Below are 18,246 nucleotides of genomic sequence, written 5' to 3' on the forward strand. Positions count from 1 at the left end.
AGGCTATTGTTAGATCACACTTGGAATACTGTGGTCCTTGAGGTTGTCACAGACATTCTCTTAGATATGCCAGACAAGCTGTACTTGCTACCTGGGAGTCATAAGGTTATTTTGTATGGAAAATATAATAGTACTGACAGAATTAACTTATACTTAGTTTATAAGATAGTTTTCTTTGTCTACAGGCGTTTCTTGCCAAAACTGGAAAATCGCGATTTCTGATTTCTAGTGGGCCTACTCTGGAAATAAGTACCTCAAACCACTACTTAAAACATCAGAAATTGACTTATTTATACGAAAGTGAATTTAATGCAGAAATTATGGCTGAAAAATCAAATAATGACAAAATTCTGGACAATGACCTAAAAGACTCCTCTGAAAATGAAGCTAGAGTGCTCAGGGAGAAAGCCCCTGTTAATGAGGAAAATGGTAATGAACTGGATAGCTGGCCTCCTCAGTATTAAGAAGGGCAGGAAAGGAAAAAATCAAGAAACTATAGAAATTCCAGAGATGCAACAAAAGACAGAAGAACTAAAGCTAGACTACCCCTATCAAACAGGCAAAGGAAACCAGAGTGTATCTAGAAGAATATATGCACAAGCAAACCAGCAGGATTACTTCTGCAATTAGGCTGCAGATAGTGAATTGTTGGTCACTGCTTGAGCAGTGCCTGATTGAATTAAACACAGAGAACCAAGTGTTAAAATCAAAATTAGAGGTTACAACTGAGGAGAAGAACAACTATAAAATAATGAACACATTAACCTATGCCCAATGTGCAAAGGTTAATGGCAAACAGGACATAACTAAAGCAGAACAAATAGCTACTAAGCAACCTAATATAAACAAGGAAAGCAACATTATTATTCGGAAAGCAAAAAGTGACTCTACTCATAAAACCAGTGAGGCAGTTAAGGACACTGTGGTAACAAAGCTGAGGCCTCATCTGAGAGAAATAAAGATAAACAACATGCAGAAAATCAGGAATAATGGAGTCCTGATCAAGGTAGCAAGCAAAGAAGATCTAAGAAAAATAGAAAACCATCCCGAGATGGAAAAACTGGGCTTATAATATTATAATCTTTGATGTACTTGTGTCAGTAAAGAAAAAGAATTCATGATGGATATCTACTTCAAAAACTTTAACAATGAAATGACAATAGATGAATTTGCTGCTGAATTCCTGCTGAAAAGAGCAACAAAAAACAAAAGGAATGGACAACTCAACATAATTGCAGAAATTACACCAAAAATTTGGAAGGTATTGCAGAGACAACAGAGAATCTATGCTGCCTGGACCAGTCACAGATTTAGAGAACACTTCCCTATCGGCGCCTCCGTAGCCAGGTGGGAAGGAGCAGTAGTGCGTAGCACATGCTTCTTGATTAGACCGGGGTTCGAGCCCGTCACCACCAAATATGGAGGATGCGGAAAGGTCAGGGAATGACCACCGCATATCCCGGAGCAATATGGCCTTAGTTGCTAATGCTCCTAAAAACCAAAACAACAACAACTTCGCTATCCAAAGTTGCTTTAACTGCCATAAATATGGCCACATTGCCAGAGACTGCAGTCAGAAAGAACCTGTTTGTGGTCACTGTGCAGTAACTGGCCATGATTACAAAAATTGCAAAAATAAGTCTCAAGCAGCCAAAATGTGCTAGCTGCAAGGCAGCACGGCTGACTTACTACACATAGTATCAGGGATGATAAATGCCCCAGTTATAAAAAAATGGCAAAACTTATTCAATCTAGAACCAACTATGGGCCAGATTGAAAATGTGAATGTGACTAGGGCTCTAAATCTTTAGCATTAGTAGAGGCATTTGATGCAAGAAAGCAAGCTTATGCAGCATCAGCCAAAACAAAAAAAAAAAAAAAAAAAAAACCCACTTCCACTTCACCCCCCTGTTCGTTCAAAATACCTGTCCAGCTGAGCCTTAAACTTATTTAGGCTATCAACCTCCACCACAAGGGATGGCAGTCTGTTCCACCAACCAACCACCCGCTGGCTAAAGGCAAATTTCCGCACGTCTATCCTACATCTGTCTTTCCTCAATTTGAATTTATGCCCTCTCAGGTGATTTTTCTGAGCTAGAGGAAGAATCCCATTAGCATTGAGCATGCTTAAACCATTCAAGGCTTTATACACCTCTATCAGATCACCTCGCTGGTGCCTAGTCTCCAGACACTGTAATTTGCAAAACTTAAGCCTTTCTTCGTAAGAGCACCCCTTTGTTCCATTCACTAATCTTGTTGCCCAATCTTGTCCAATTGAATGCTCAAAGAGCAAGAGCCATTGTAGATCAGATCAAACTCAAATTGGAAGAAAATAATATAGATATCTTGGTACTCCAGGAACTCTACACACATATGGGTAGGGTTCAGGGATACCCAAGAGGCTATAAAATAATAGAATACACCTCAGGTGTCCCTTCTATAGCAATAGTAGTTAAAAATACTGACCTTACACTCACAAAGGTAGGTCACCTCTGCTCCCCAGTGGGAGGTGTGTGCCCATATCACCAGTACTGTAGGACAGTTTTATATTATTTCACTATATTCCAGAACGGGTGAAGATATAAATCCAACTATTGAATACCTACTTGCTACTTACTGCAAATATCATAGTGTGTGTGCTGATGTCAACTGCCGGTCAGCCTTATGGCATAGCCGTACGGAAGACAGAGCAGGCACACACAACGGCCAGATATTTTCAGACTACATAGCTACCTCACCCTTTCAAGTGCTAAACCAACCAAATAACCTCCCAACTTTTAGCAGTACCATGTGGGAGAGTGACACCAATTCAATAGCTTATAAAATCACAGACTGGTGTGTCCAGCCAGCCTGGACCACATCAGATCACAGAGCCATTTCCTTCAAACTAAACAGGCAATTACAAACAACCCAACACTCTCTGTTGGATATCAAAAGGTATAACCTTAAAAAGGCAAACTGGCAGATTTTTGCAGAACATACAGCAGCTGAGCTGCAAAAACAGGAAAATGAGTGGTCTAGATCAGGCAGCTGTAGCCCAAACGAGCAAGAGCACTGACTATGACAAACATTTTAACAAAAACAGCAACCCTGTCTATCTCACGGAAAAAAACCGAAGAAGCAGACAGTTCTCTGGTGGTGCCCCAAACTGACTATACCCTACTTCTGAGTATCCAGGCGAGGAGACATTTTCAAAGAGCCAGAACATCTTGGCCACAAAATGAGTTGGATGCACTGAGAGATTCTTATAGAACTCTCAGGAATAAGTATACGGCCCTCATAAGAGACAAGAAAAAGGAATGCTGGAGGCACTTGGTGGGAGCTACTGGAAACAATAACCCTTGGGGAGCTGTCTACAGAATAGTGACCAACAAGCTGCCAAGAGGAGATGTCTTACAAACTACTGTCAAACCAGATGGAACCCCAACCCTGTGTTGGGTGGATTCTGTAAATAACATCCTAGACAGTATCATTAAGACTGAAACTGGAAATCATTCCCCCACCCAGCTAGACATTATAAAAGAAAACACTGAATATGACAATGCCAATATTAAACCTCTGTTCACTATACAAGACTTAGAAATAGCACTATCTAAAACCAAAAACAATAAATGCCCAGGTTTTGACCTCTTAGAGGTTGAGGTTATTATATAGTGCTATTTCTACTAATTTTTTGATAATCTCAACCTCTAAGAGGTCAAAACCTGGGCATTTATTGTTTTTGGTTTGAAACACAGCTTGTTTCCATATTTCCCAAAAATATGGAAACAAGCTGTGTTAAGATTAATCCTCAAAAACCCTGAAAAACTCCCTACTGATCCCAAATCATATAGACCAATAGCCCTACTCCCTGTACTAGGGAAAATATATGAAAGACTAATATATAGCAGATTAGCTCAATATTACACAGAAGCAGGTTTGCATTCCAACAATCAGTATGGTTTTAAGCAGGGAAATTCTATGGAGGATGCCATGCACCACCTACTGACAACAGTTAAAAACACAGAGGAGAAATATATGCTGGCAATCTCCATTGACTTTGCTGGGGCATTTGACTCACTCTGGTGGCCTAGTGTCCTTGGCCACCAGAATAAAGGCTGCCCGCAGGGTTCAATCCTTGGCCCTTTCTTTTGGAACATTGTTCTGGACGAATTTCTGGGCCCCCCCGTGGAAAGCCTGGCCTTTGCAGATGACATGATTTTCCTTGTAAAAGTTTACTCACGAGTAACCTTTTACAAGGAAAGGTTGTAGAGCAAAGATCAAATGCCCCCCTCTTGCAGCTGCAGGAGTGGGCACAAATGCACATGCTCAAAATATCGCCTGAAAAAACCAAACAAATACTTCTAAAAGGCAATTTGGACATAAGAAGACGTCTACAAATCAAAATTAACACAACCACTATAAAAATGGTAACAGAACTAAAATATCTTGGAGTGGTCTTTGATTCAAAATTAACTTTTTTACCCCCATTTGATCTACTTGGCGAAGAAAGTGAGAAATTATGCAGGTATGATTGCCAGGATCAGTCGAGCAGACTGGGGACTCAAAAGAAAGAGCCTGGCAATCATATACCGTGCAATGTTCCTACCTGTTATCACCTATGGAGCCTGTGCATGGTTCATCCGCTCGGCCATAGTAAGAAATAGGAATAATTAGAATCGATACAAAGGCCAATACTACTCACTATTACCAGAGCATGTTGCACAGTAAGCACACCTGCACTACAGTTGTTGGCTGGAACTCTCCCGCTTTACCTGGGAGTAGCCAGAAGAGGCTTATATTATAGATTTAAAAAGGGCATACCCACAGAATTTCTGGGTATAGCCTTTGATACAACCAACATCTTCAATGATGAAAGAAAAAGAATAGCCACAAAGCTCCACGAGCTATGGCAAACAAAGTGGGAGCAGGAAACCAGAGGTCTGGTTACCAAATGGTTTCTGCCACAGGTGTCAATGGTTAGCCCAAAGCCACCTAAGTGGTATGTCCCTGGACTTTTTACAACATTTATATTGACATGTCACGGTTCCCTAAAGGCGAAACAAACCTCCTTAGGCCTGACCGATGACCCAAACTGCACCTGTGGTGAAAGTGAAGACTGGGCACACATTCTATATGAATGTATAATATATGACATCCCCAGAACAGAGCTAAAAGACGATGGCTTAAAAACTGTCAGGATAGCAGTATTCTGCACCCTGATATGACAAACCTCCCCAGGACTACCCTCCCATGTGTAGGAACCTGGGGCCTCATGCCAAATAAGTAACCATATAGGGGAGGGAGATGTACAGGCAGCCAGGGAAACAGATTAGCTGAAAAATATCAGTAGGCTAGTAGCAAAGGGATGCAATGTAGAATGAATGAATGAGAATGAAAGACAATGAATAGGCTGGGCACTGAGTGAACTAGGAATTATGGTAAAAGGGAATAAATGGCAGTTTTGGTGAAAGAAAGAGTGACCTAGCATGAGGGAAAGAGAGAGTGAATGGGAATGAGTGGAAGGGCAAATGTAATTGGCTGAAAGAATACAAAGTTAAAAATAACTTACATCACTTTATATATACTGTACTAACAAACATTTACTAACCACATAAACACTATCACTGCATTCTCCCCTGGCCTGCAAAAAAATAAAAAAAAATAAACAAACTTGCGGCTAGGCCTGGACCACAACTGAAGAATAACAGTAAGTTGAGGTGCCCAGAGAGTGCAGTGCAGTGCAGAAAGTAAGAGTTGAATAAATAAGATGAGAGCTAGAAGAATAAGCGTGTAATAAGAATGAATAAGTGTAAGCGTGTGAGAAAAAGAACACAAACCATAAATGCTACAGTTAAGTACACACTAACCCTAGTTTTAATTAGTATTTAAATTTACACTACACATCATTGCATCCCCTCCTGGTGTGTGAGAAAAAGATGAATGAGTTGAGTGAAAAAAAAAAAAAAAAAAAAAAAAACATATATATATAAAATGTGGAAAAAAAAAATTATAAAATAAGAAAAAAGTATTTATAAAAAAAATAATAAAAAAAAAGAATGCAAGTAGAGTGAGAATGCAGATTATGAATGAAGTAAATGTGTGTCTCTCCCACCCCCTCGCCTGGTGGGTTCCCCACCAGGCGAGGGGGTGGGAGAGACACACATTGGTGATTAACAATCACCAATATGGATTCCGTCAGTGTTGATATTCTGGCTTATGTTACCCATTTATGGACAAATTCAGTGGAAAAGTTCAGTGAAACATAAGCAGTCACTCTTGACATCTCAAAGGCTTTCAATTGTGTTTGGCGTAAAGGTCTTCTAAACAAGCTTCCATCTTATGGTTTTTGTAATTGGTTATTCAGTTTTCTCTCTGATCGCTCACTGAGGGTGATAGTAGATGGCTCGCTGTCTTCAAACTTCTGCTAACATATCCCACCCCCGGAGCGGGATGGGCAGCTTGACCTTCATACAGGATTCAATACTCCTTGGACATGACACCGACGAAGACATTCTGTGGCTTTGCTGCCAACGTGCCATTAGCAATCTGAACTGGCAATTGGCAATTAAAACCCCATCCTCAGGCAGGGGGAGGGAGGAGACGGATCTCTGTCTCCTCTCCTCCCTGCCTACCCCCCCATACTTCGCCTGGTGGGGCTCGTCTCCACTGACCTCTTTGGGGATGCCTATTCTATCGTCCCTATTCTTCTATCTGTTTTCCCCCCAGTCTTCAGTCTCCCTCCCTCTCTCACTAAATGGACCGAGCACACCCTTAACAATGCCGCCAAATTCTAATCAACGTCTAAATTCTACCGGTTTCCTGTAAATCTCTAAGACAAACTACACTATTAGCTTTTATCTAGCGTACAGCCTCACATGTCTAAATTAATAACATCAAAATTTTGCCCGACCTATTTGGCCTTTAACACATCACTTTAGCGTTCAACCCCAACCAGCGATTTCCTAACAGCAATCCCATTAAGCATTAAGGTCAAACGCATAATTTTTTTTTTTTTTTTTTTTTTTTTTTAATAGGTCCTAGCCACTGAAATTCCAGGAAACTAGGTGGCAGAACCCGCCAGAGCAATTTGTTGTGATACTGGATACGCCCAGCTAGCCTCCACGTGGAGGGTATGGGCAACGTCGGGCCCCACTAGGGGCCTAGCGGCCAATAAGTCAGATAAACAATGGGCACAACATATCACACTGCACAGACACGGCCCACACACTTTCAAGTCTCTGGTTTGACAGTGTACTGTCCTTGATACAGCGAAACACACGCGGAGATGGGAGAAATCCCAGGTGCCATCTGACACGAACATACCTTATACCTTTTCTTCCAACTCATGTATTAATGATCTTGGTAAAACATCTCCCACCATTCAATGCCTCCTGTGCTCTTCCGTCAAAAGGATGTTAGAAGGATTTTGACGAATCTTGATGCTAAGAAAGTTCCAGGTCCTGATGGTATTTCTTCACTAGTTCTCGAAACCTGTGCTCCTGAACTTACTCCTGTTCTTTGCTGCTTTTATTCACTTTCTTGTTCCAAAGGTGTTTTCCCTTCTGCTTGGAAATTTGTTCATATCCAGCCAGTTCCTGAAAAGGGTGACAAATCCCTCCCATGCAATTATCGTCCCATTGCAATTACTTCTACTCTTTCTAACGTAATGGAGAAATCAATTAACCACCAACTCTTAAACTACATAGAAACCTTCCATCTGATTAACAATCACCAATATGGATTCCGTCAGTGTTGATATTCTGGCTTATGTTACCCATTTATGGACAAATTCAGTGGAAAAGTTCAGTGAAACACAAGCAGTTGCTCTTGACATCTCAAAGGCTTTCAATTGTGTTTGGCGTAAAGGTCTTCTAAACAAGCTTCCATCTTATGGTTTTTGTAATTGGTTATTCAGTTTTCTCTCTGATCGCTCACTGAGGGTGATAGTAGATGGCTCGCTGTCTTCAAACTTCTCCACTAATGCAGGTGTCCCCCCCCCAATGTTCAGTTTTTCCCCAACTCTTTTCCTCTTGTATATTAATGACCCTCTTCCATTGACTAGAAATCCTATCCATAGTTTTGCCGATGATAGCACATTGCATTCCACTTTCCATTTTAAGAAACTTTGCTCTGCTCAATCAGCTTAAAATTCTCGAATATCCGCTACCAAGTCCTTAAATACCGATCTCCAGGTAATTCTCCATTGGGGCAAAGACAACTTAGTTGATTTCAATCCTTCTAAATCTCAGTCTTGTCTTATATCTCACAAAAAGGATTCTTCTGCTGCTATGCTTACCTTTGGTGACACACTGATTTCTAGGCAAAATAATATATCTCTTTTGGGGATTACCCTGACTTCTAACTGGTATTGGTATGATTGTTTTTGGGCACAAGGGCAACTGGAGCCAAAATGTGCCTATTCTTGTATTATAATTTTATATATTTAATCGGTCCGATTTTCATATCATAGGAATTCATATATTCATATTTGCTTGAGAAAACTGAATAGCTCATTTAGATTAGCATTATTTCCAATAATATGGACAAGAGATATAGGTTCTTGTAATCTTGACAGTGAATGGAAAGCACTTTTTCTGATACGAGCATAATGCATACAATATAGGAGTATATGTTTGACAGTAAGTGGCAATGAACAGTGCATGCATAGCGGTGGGTCATCCCCCACGAGCAGATACATATGGGTTGGGTGTCTATGCCCTATGCGTAATCTCGCTGGTATAACCTCTTCCTGTCTGTTTTGCCTGTAGCTAGAATTCCATAATTCTGGTTTCTCTTTGATTTGGAGCAATTTGTTGTTTAATTGTGATTTCCAAGTTTTGGACCACTGAAAACTACAGATTTACTGAAAAGTACATATTCTTTTAATATGCTTTAAATAATCTATATATGGCACTTGGTATTTTGCTGGTGTTGTACTGTTCGGCTGCTTGATCTGCTCTCTCATTACCTGTGATACCAGAATGCCCTGGGATCCAGCAAAATTTTACTGAGTGATTTTTACTTTGTAGATGATTTAAACGGGATAAGATTTGTTTTATGATGGGATGCGATATTGAAGACTTATTATTTAATGCAGATACTGCACTCATGGAATTGGTGTAAATTACACTGCTAGCATTGTAGAAAGTGTTAATATTCTCTAAGGCTAATTTTATTGTGTATAGTTCTGCGGTATAACTGCTACATTCAACCAGTAGTGATATGGAAACTGTAAAAGAAGAAAAGACAGTTGCGGCACCAATGACAGAGTCAGTTTTTGAACTAGCATTAGCATTAGCAGAGGCATATGATGCAAGAAAGCAAGCTTATTCAGCATCAGCCAAAAAAAAAAAAAAAAAAAAAAACCCACTCCCATTTCACCCCTCCGTTCATTCGAAATACCTGTCCAGTTGAGCTTTAAATTTGTTTAGGCTATCAACTTCAACAACAAGTGATGGAAGTCGGTTCCACCAACCAACCACCCGCTGGCCAAAGGCAAATTTCCGCACATCTATCCGACATCCGTCCTTCCTCAATTTGAATTTATGCCCTCTGAGGTGATTATTCTGAGAAAGATGAAGAATCCCATTGGCATTGAGCATGCTCAAACCATTCAAAGCCTTATACACCTCTATCAGATCACCTCGCCGGTGCCTAGTCTCCAAACTCTGTAATTTGCAAAACTTAAGCCTTTCTTCGTAAGAGCAACCCTTTGTTCCATTTACTAATCTTGTTGCCCTTCTCTGTACCCGTTCCAGCAGCTCCACATCCTTCTTGAAATGAGGCCTCCAGACCTGTATACAGTACTCAAGATGTGGCCTTACCATTGCCTTATACAAGGGAATAATCACCTCCTTATCCCTGCTAGAAAAATTCCTGTATATCATTGACAAGACACCATGAGCTACTCTTGCAGCTCATCTGCACTGCTCAGAGAACTTCATATCTGCCTGCACAATTACCCCCAGGTCCTTTTCATTCTCCACCACTGTCAGTGTAGTACCGCAGAGTTGATACGTTGCTCTGGGGTTACTGTTTCCCATATGCAGCACTTTACATTTGTCGATGTTAAACCTCATTTGCCACCTCTCAGCCCATCTGTTCAACCTTTCCAGATCCTGTTGCAGCAGCATAGCGTCAGTATTGTCCTTAACGACCCTGCCAACCTTTGTATCATCTGCAAACTTGGACATTAAACTTGATATCCCATCATCAATATCATTCATAAACACCGAAAACAACAACGGACCCAACACTGAACCTTGAGGAACTCCACTAATAACATTAGTCCACGTTGAGCAGTGTCCATTGATTACCACTCTCTGTCTTCTGCCACTCAACCATCCCTTTATCCATAGCAGCAATTTGCCTCCAATGCCACACTGCTCCAATTTGTGCAGCAGTCTTCCATGTGCAACAGTATCAAAAGCCTTTCTAAGATCCAAATATATAATATCAAAGTTATTCCCTGCATCCAGTTCTTTTGTGACTACATCATAGTATCCAATCAAATTGGTCAGGCAAGACCTGCCCTTAACAAAACCATGCTGCGTCTGAGCTATAACTGAATTCTTGTCTAGATGATCCTGCAGTGCTTCTTTAACCAGTGCCTCCATTAATTTACCTGGAACAGAAGTTAAACTAACAGGTCTATAATTACTTGTGTCAGCCTTTGATCCTCCTTTGTGAATTGGGGTTACATTTGCACATCTCCAGTCTATGGGTACCTCCCCTGAGTCCAAAGAAGCTCTCATAATTATGGCTAGGGGTTTGCATACTTCCTTTGCTGCCTCCTTTAATATAACTGGATAGATCCCATCCACCCCAGGTGCCTTTTTTATGTTTATCCTCAACAATCTCTCCTCCACTTTCCTCTCAGTTATTACAAAATCATCCAGCTCACTGCCAATGTTTACTTTACCTACATCATTCTCCTTCCTGAATAACTCCTCATGCGTGAATGTAGATGCAAAATACTCGTTTAGATTGTTAGCCACCTGAGCAGGATCCTCAACTGTTGAACCATCAATATCCAGTGGACCAATCTGATTCATCCCTTTCCTTTTCGAGTTCAAGTATGTAAAGAACTCTTTTCTGTTTTTCTTTGCATCCTTTGCCAAGGATTTTTCATAGTCTGCCTTTGCCTGCCTAATCTCCTTTGTGACTTGGTTACAGACCAACTTATATCTATCATAGGCTTCCATGTCACCCATTAATTTGTATGTATCCCATGCATTTTTCTTCTCTGCCACATGTCTCATTAGTTCATCTGACAACCATTTAGGCCTAAACCTTGAACAATATTTCTTAGTTGGTATGTAAAGCCTGGTAGCCTCCAAGATTAGTTCCTTGAATGCTTCCCATTTTGAGTTTGCTGTTGGTAACATCATCAGTTGGTCCCACTGTATAGAATTTAAATACTGTCTCAGACCATCATAGTCGCCTTTACGAAAACAAAAACCCTTCCCTTTACCTCTGATGGTAGTTACCTCCTTGAGTAAATCCCACTTCAACACACTGTGATCACTGCCACCTAGTGGTTCATTTATCTGCAGGTTCTTAATGCATGAAGAATCACTACTGATAATCAGATCAAGAGTATTGCTCCCTCTTGTTGCCTCACGAACATGCTGATGTAGAAAACAATCATCCAATAAATCCACAAAAGCCTTGCTAGTGTGCGAGTGACCAACCCACAAATTCCAGTCAATATCTGGGAAATTAAAGTCCCCCATTATAAGACTCTCTGATTTACTGGCCCACTCTATTTCCCTGTACAATATCTTATTATACTCATCAGAGTCATTAGGCCTATAGCACACTCCTACTCTCAATTTTGATTTACCTATGCTTATGTCACACCAAACTGACTCGACACTGCCCTGTCCATCGATGTCGACTGGCTTCACTTCCTTGGACTTTATGTGTTTCTTAATTAATAGCATAACCCCTCCTCCCCTCCTGTCCTGTCTATCCTTTCTATACACATTGTATTCCCCAAATTCCAGTTCCGCATTACTTATATCTGTGTGACACCACTCTCTGATATCCCAACAATATCTGCCTTTGATGTTTTGAGCAATACCTCAAATCTGTATATATTAGGGAACTATCTGTATATATTAGGGAACTTTGAGAATTGTCAAGTGCATGGCCTTTATGAAGTTGTTTAATACTTTCATTTTCCAGACATTTCTTACCCCACTAATGAAAATAGTTATCACAGTGAATGAGATTTAAAGATCAGGGTGGATCAGCTTCATCGGTCTCTTGATGTTGTTGAATGGTATGTTCCAGGCATGCAATAAATCTTTTAGATGTATACCAGTGGGTCTATTTTCTGACGGTTTGCTGGTGTAGAATGTGGTCCATCCAGGGTTGAAAAGTATTGGGCAAAGAGGATGGGGCTGGAAGACTTTGAATTTTGGCTGCATAATTGAGAAGCAGCATTTTCCTTCTAAGGTGAAGTGGAGGTTCATGTGCCTCTGCATAAAGGCTTTGGACAGGGGATGTTCTAAATGCTCCTAGAGAAGTTCACAGGGCACTGTGGCGCCTCCATAGCCAGGTGGGAAGGAGCAGCAGTGTGTAGCACGCGCTTCTTGACTAGACCGGGGTTCGAGCTCGTCACCACCAAATACGGAGGATGCGGGAAGGTCAGGGAATGACCACCGCATATCCCAGAGCAATATGGCCTTAGTTGCTAATGCTCCTAAACAACAAACAAACAGGGCACTGTGTTGGATAGTATTGAGTCTAGTCAGCACACTTTTCCTAGTCGAGTCATAGACAACAGCACCATAATCTAGACGGGGCATGATACAGATGTAGAAGAGTGTATCTGTCAGCACCCCATTTCATGGCAGAAATAGATCTGAGCATGTTAAGTTTCTTCAGACATACTGTTCGGAGGTATTCTATATGTGGGACAAAAAAAGTTGAATTTGGTGTCTATCATTAAACCTAGGAAACGAAGGTTACTGGTGAAAAGGATCAGGTGATTAGTTAGCTGAAGTTCTGGTTCTGGATGCAGTTTGCATTTTTTGCAGAAGTGAATTGCAACTGTTTTTTTGTGCAGACATACGATATCCATTCTGCAGTGTCCATATTTCTAGCTTATTTAGGGATAGTTGTAGCTGTCTTTCAATGGAAGACAGCTACAACTATCCCTAAATAAGCTGGAAATATGGACACATATGAGATCATCGGCATACAATATAGTTTGACAGTATTGGGAATGTTCTGAGTTATAGTGTTCACCCTAAGTGAAAAAAGAGTAGCACTAAGTTTTGATCCTTGTGGGACCCCTTCTTCCTGAGTAAAGATATGAGAAAGCACTGTTTGGTAATATACTTGAAAGGTTCTGCGTTGAAGAAAATTTTGAATGAATTTTGGTAGATGTCCTTGTAATCCTAGGGAGTAAAGTTCTTGCAATATGCCATACCTCCAAGCTGTATCAAAAGCCTTTTCAATATCCAAATCTACCATTACAAGATGTTCGTTTTTCACATAAGCATTACGGATGTTAGTCTGCTTTCACCATGAGATCCAAAGTGGCTCTATTTTGTTGGAATCCAAACTGATTGTTGGTTAGCAGCTTTTCAGGTTCAAGAACCCAGATAAGTCATCTGTGTATCATCCTTTCTAGAGCTTTACCAAGGCAACTGGTAAGGGAGATTGGTCAGTAATTTTATGGGAGTGATTGATCTTTTCCTGGTTTGGGAAAGGCTAAAATAGCGGAATGATGCCAGGTAGAGGGATAAGTACCTTCAAGAAAGATTCGGTTAAAGAAAGTTATTAGTAAATTCAAATCTGTGTTGTTTAGATGTTTCAGCATTACATAAAAGATTCCATCTGCTCCAGCAGCGCTATTAGGTTATCTATTTAATGCTGTTTGGAGTTCAAATAGATAAAAAGGTTGATTGTAGGCAAGTGTGCGAGTAGTTTGGAAATTTATCTTGTATCTTTCTGCTGAGGCTTTGATTTGTAGAAAGGAAGCATTATAAATTGTAGTGGAAGACGTTTCCGAGAAAGTCTCTGCAAGTGCGTTAGCTATTTCTTGACCATTCTTGGTTAAGATTGGAACAGAAACTGGTAGATATTTTCCCTTTAGTTGTCAAATTTTTTTCCAAATAATTAGACTGCTAGTATCCTTTGTGATAGAGGAGGACAACTGCATCCATGATTCTTTTTTGGCTTTTTTTCTAATTTGTCGTGCTTTTGCCTTAAGCCTTTTAAACTGAATTAGATTGTGTGTGGTTGGAAACTTACAGAACAGATTCCATGCTTTATTTCTTTCCCTTTTTGCTATGGTACAAGCATCATTCGACCAGTGTTTTAGGTGTCTGTGTTTGAAAGAAGAAGACTGTGGTATTGCTTCAGAAGCTGCTGTCAGTATTTGCTTAGTAATGTGCTCAGTTACATCATCAATGGGTGCTAGTTGTATAAACTGGCTACCAAAGAAGATGGAGGCAGAATACTTTTCCTAATCTGCTTTAGAGAATTTCCATATTACCTGTTGATTAAGGCACGGTGTTTGCATTCTACATATAATTGGGAAATGATCACTCTTGTGTAGATCATTTAAAACTGTCCAATCTATAATGGGAAATAATTGAGGGGAACAAATAGTTAAGTAAATTGCTGACATAGATCCAGTGTAGGTGTTATAACCAGTGTTCAGCTCAGTTGGTCTATGAGCTTTTCTATCAAGTGACCTCTATTATCCATGTGGGCAGATCAGCATAGTGGATGATGTGCATTTAAGTCACCAAGAAGACAAAAAGAAGATGGTATTTGTTTTATAAGATCTTCTAATTCTGCATCTAAAAAACTTGGTTTTCTCTTTCATTCTCGGCATTACTTTTCTTCCAAGCAGCTGTTCACTCTGTACAAATCGCAAATCTGCCCTAACATGGAATATTGTTCCCACATCTGGGGCAGTTCCCCCAAAACCTCTCTCAGGCTTCTAGATTCCATTCAGAAGAGGGCAGTTAGGTTAATTAATGACTCCTCTCTAACAGAGTCTCCATTCGTTGTCTCATAGATGTACTGTTTTTGCTGCATGCCTTTTCTGCAGATACTTCCATGGGCACTGTTCTTCTGAATTGGCTTCCATAATTCCCACTCTCTCTCTTTCAAAACAGTCTGAACACGTGCAGCTACCAGCCAACATCCATTTACTGTCAGTTTTCTGGAACAACCTTCCTTCGTACGTATTTCCTGAAAATTAGTCTACAGAAGTTCAAGTCTAATGTCAACAAATATCTTCTTTCATCTTCTCAACCTCCAATCCAAGCACGGTACTAAGTACTATAGGTACCTTTCATGTTTGGGGGTTTCATTAAAAAAAAAAGTATGGAGACCACATCTAAATAAAGACATTGATCTTCTTGAAAAGGTCCAAAGATAAGTAACTCGCCTGGTGAGACCAGTAAAAGGATGTCCGTATGAGGAAAGACTTTGAATATATGGGTTGCACAGCTTGGAAACTAGTCACCTTAGAGGAGACTTGATTGAGGTGTTTAAGGTTCTGAGAGGCAAATGTAAAATAAATAAGAACAAATTTTCATGGTTATAAATGATCCTAGAACTAGGGAGCATAAATTCAAGTTACGGGGGGGGGGTAATGTTTAGACTGGATTTCAGAAAGTTTTATTTTAGCCAGCAAGTTATAAACTACTGGAATAAGTTAGGTACATATGTGGTAGACGATGACAGTTTGGCGAAATTCAAATGTCAGCTGGATAATTACTTATGGGAGGAGGAAAACCCATAGGTTGTCTATTTCCTTTTCTTTTATTTATTTTTTAAAATTTTCTTCTTCTTATTATTATTATTTATTTATTTTTTTTGGCTGGTGCATCATAAGCCATAAGCTTCCTTGCTTTATGTGGCCATTACTAATAAAGCAAGTATTTTCTATGGGGAAATACACGAGATCATTCTGTTCCTAACAGAAGATGTGTGGGCCATTACAGGGTGATTGCAATTTTAGAGTGATTAGCTACTCAAAGTCAAAAAAATCCAAATTTCAGGACACTGAGATTGTATAAACAAAACCAGATTTAAAGTTAGCCCATTTTAGAAGTTGATACACTACTGCTAAATGGTGTTTCTGAATGGGCAGTACCAGAATTTGGAGCCACAGAGAATAGAAGAATAAACAAACACTTTTGGGTAACAGCTAATTGGGGTAACTATAAAACAGATATTGCCTTAATAGCTTCTTTTTTTTGTGAGTTTTTGGAGATGAGTATTAAAGAGGAATTTATCATCAAAATAATTTCCAAAGTCTTTATGCTAATTGTCCTTTGGAATTATTTGGGGAAATCAGAAAGTGCTCATTTTATTAATTTATTTATTATTATTATTTGGAAAATTAAATGCACTAGGCATAATCCTTATGGGTTTTGATAATTAACTATATAATATCGGTGTAAATACACCATAGTTAACCCGTAGATTTGAGCTACGATTGTAGCGTAGAAGGCATCATTTTAATTGTATCTCATAATGTGGTTGCCTTCACAACAAGATAGCTACTATTGAATTACTTCAAATAAATAACGCTTCTCTAGTAGAGAAGACTACTGTTATTTATTTTCAGCATACCACCACCCAGACGATCGTTTCAAAGCTTTTTGGCTTTGTCATCAGTGGGCGGGTAGGTAATACAACAAGCCATCTTAGTTGCGAAGTTATATCCACATTATGAGAGATGCCAGAAGGGTGTGGTGGTAATGTATTTGGAAAATTAAATGCACTAGGCATAATCCTTATGGGTTTTGATAATTAACTATATAATATCGGTGTAAATACACCATAGTTAACCCGTAGATTTGAGCTACGATTGTAGCGTAGAAGACATTGTTTTAATTGTATCTCATAATGTGGTTCCAAATACATTACCTAATTCATTCATCTGACCTTAATATAATTGTTTCAAAGATAGGATTAATACGTATACCTCTATCTCTATTCATGGTATTCCTACTGGATGAACTAATCCGTAAACCCTCGAGCCATTTACGCTCCCAGTATCCATGTGCACGATCCAAAATAATAGCGTCCTCCGGGGAGATTTGATGCTGCTTCTCCCAAAAATGTTCGGCCACAGCAGACTTGTTGTATTCAGCGGTTCTTATGGCATTTAAATGTTCCCCCAGATGATCCCCCAGGCTCGAGGGTTTACGGATTAGTTCATTCAGTAGGAATACCATATAATAGAATAGAGATAGAGGTATACGTATTAATCCTATCTTTGAAACAATTATATTAAGGTCGGATGAACGATTTTCTTTGCCACGTTCCCGAGACATTTCCGCTTCCAGTTCTGACCATGTGCCGATTGAACCACGTGGAGAAATACCACGTGTGGAGGTACTGTGAGCCTGCTACTTAAGGAGATGTTGCAGGAAGTCATATCACTGTTGAAGAAGGGAGCTGACGCTCCCGAAAGCTTCAGGTTTTTAGCGCTTTTAATGTTTTATATTTTAGCAAATTTTATTGTAAATGATCTTTTATTACAATTTTTAGCATTCCGCAGTAGTTTATTGTAAATATATTTTTTTCTTTTTTTTTTTTGTGTAAAGATTGTAGTCATATTAAATTTTAAATTTTATTCAATGGTCGGTGTATGAATTTATATATTTTTTAGACATGAGTTTTCCCGACCTCAGAGGCCTCTTTCAGGATAGTACATTAATACTGGGACTACGTAAGTGTTTATGGCTGTCACCATGTTCTCGCCATTCATCTTTGATTTTAGTAGGCTTCTCAGTCTCTGTTGGTATTTCTCAGTCAGGTGGGCCTGCATCATTCCCAGATATTTGTATGTCTCTCCCTCTGTTATAGCTTCAATCCCTTTGCTGGTCTTGCATTTGTCTAAGCCATATTAAATAAATAAATTTTCTGTTTATACTCCGGGATGACCAAACAGTCAGAGGAGTTCACAAGATAAACAGAATACAAGAAACAGCACCATATTCAGCAGTCACAGGCTTGAACCCTGGTCACTCAAGGCACGTGTACTTATGCACCCGCGTGCCTGACCTTTGCATCCTGATAGTGCTGAACTCTTCTGAGTTCTGCAGTAGCTGTTGGAGTTGATTCTCAGATGCGGCATATAGTTTGATGTGATCCATGTATATCAGGATGACATCAAACTCCATTATTATTATAATAATAATAATTTGATAACATCATATTATAATTTTTTTTTTGGAAATAATAAGGTGGCATGATTTTTGTGTGTTTATAGACAAA

At 39.6% G+C, this 18,246-nt stretch overlaps 1 protein-coding gene across 1 annotated transcript in view; it reads right to left on the reverse strand.

Annotated features, from left to right (window-relative positions):
* The window catches only part of LOC150081687 (protein qui-1-like), a 706,673-nt gene that overhangs the window by 134,563 nt on the left and 553,864 nt on the right, over positions 1-18,246 (reverse strand). The gene's annotated exons all lie outside the window — the stretch shown is intronic.

The sequence above is a fragment of the Mastigoproctus giganteus genome, chromosome 8 (assembly GCF_048544385.1).
Source record: "Mastigoproctus giganteus isolate SK-2022 chromosome 8, ASM4854438v1, whole genome shotgun sequence".
In the NCBI taxonomy this organism is placed as follows: Eukaryota; Metazoa; Arthropoda; class Arachnida; order Uropygi; family Thelyphonidae; genus Mastigoproctus; species Mastigoproctus giganteus.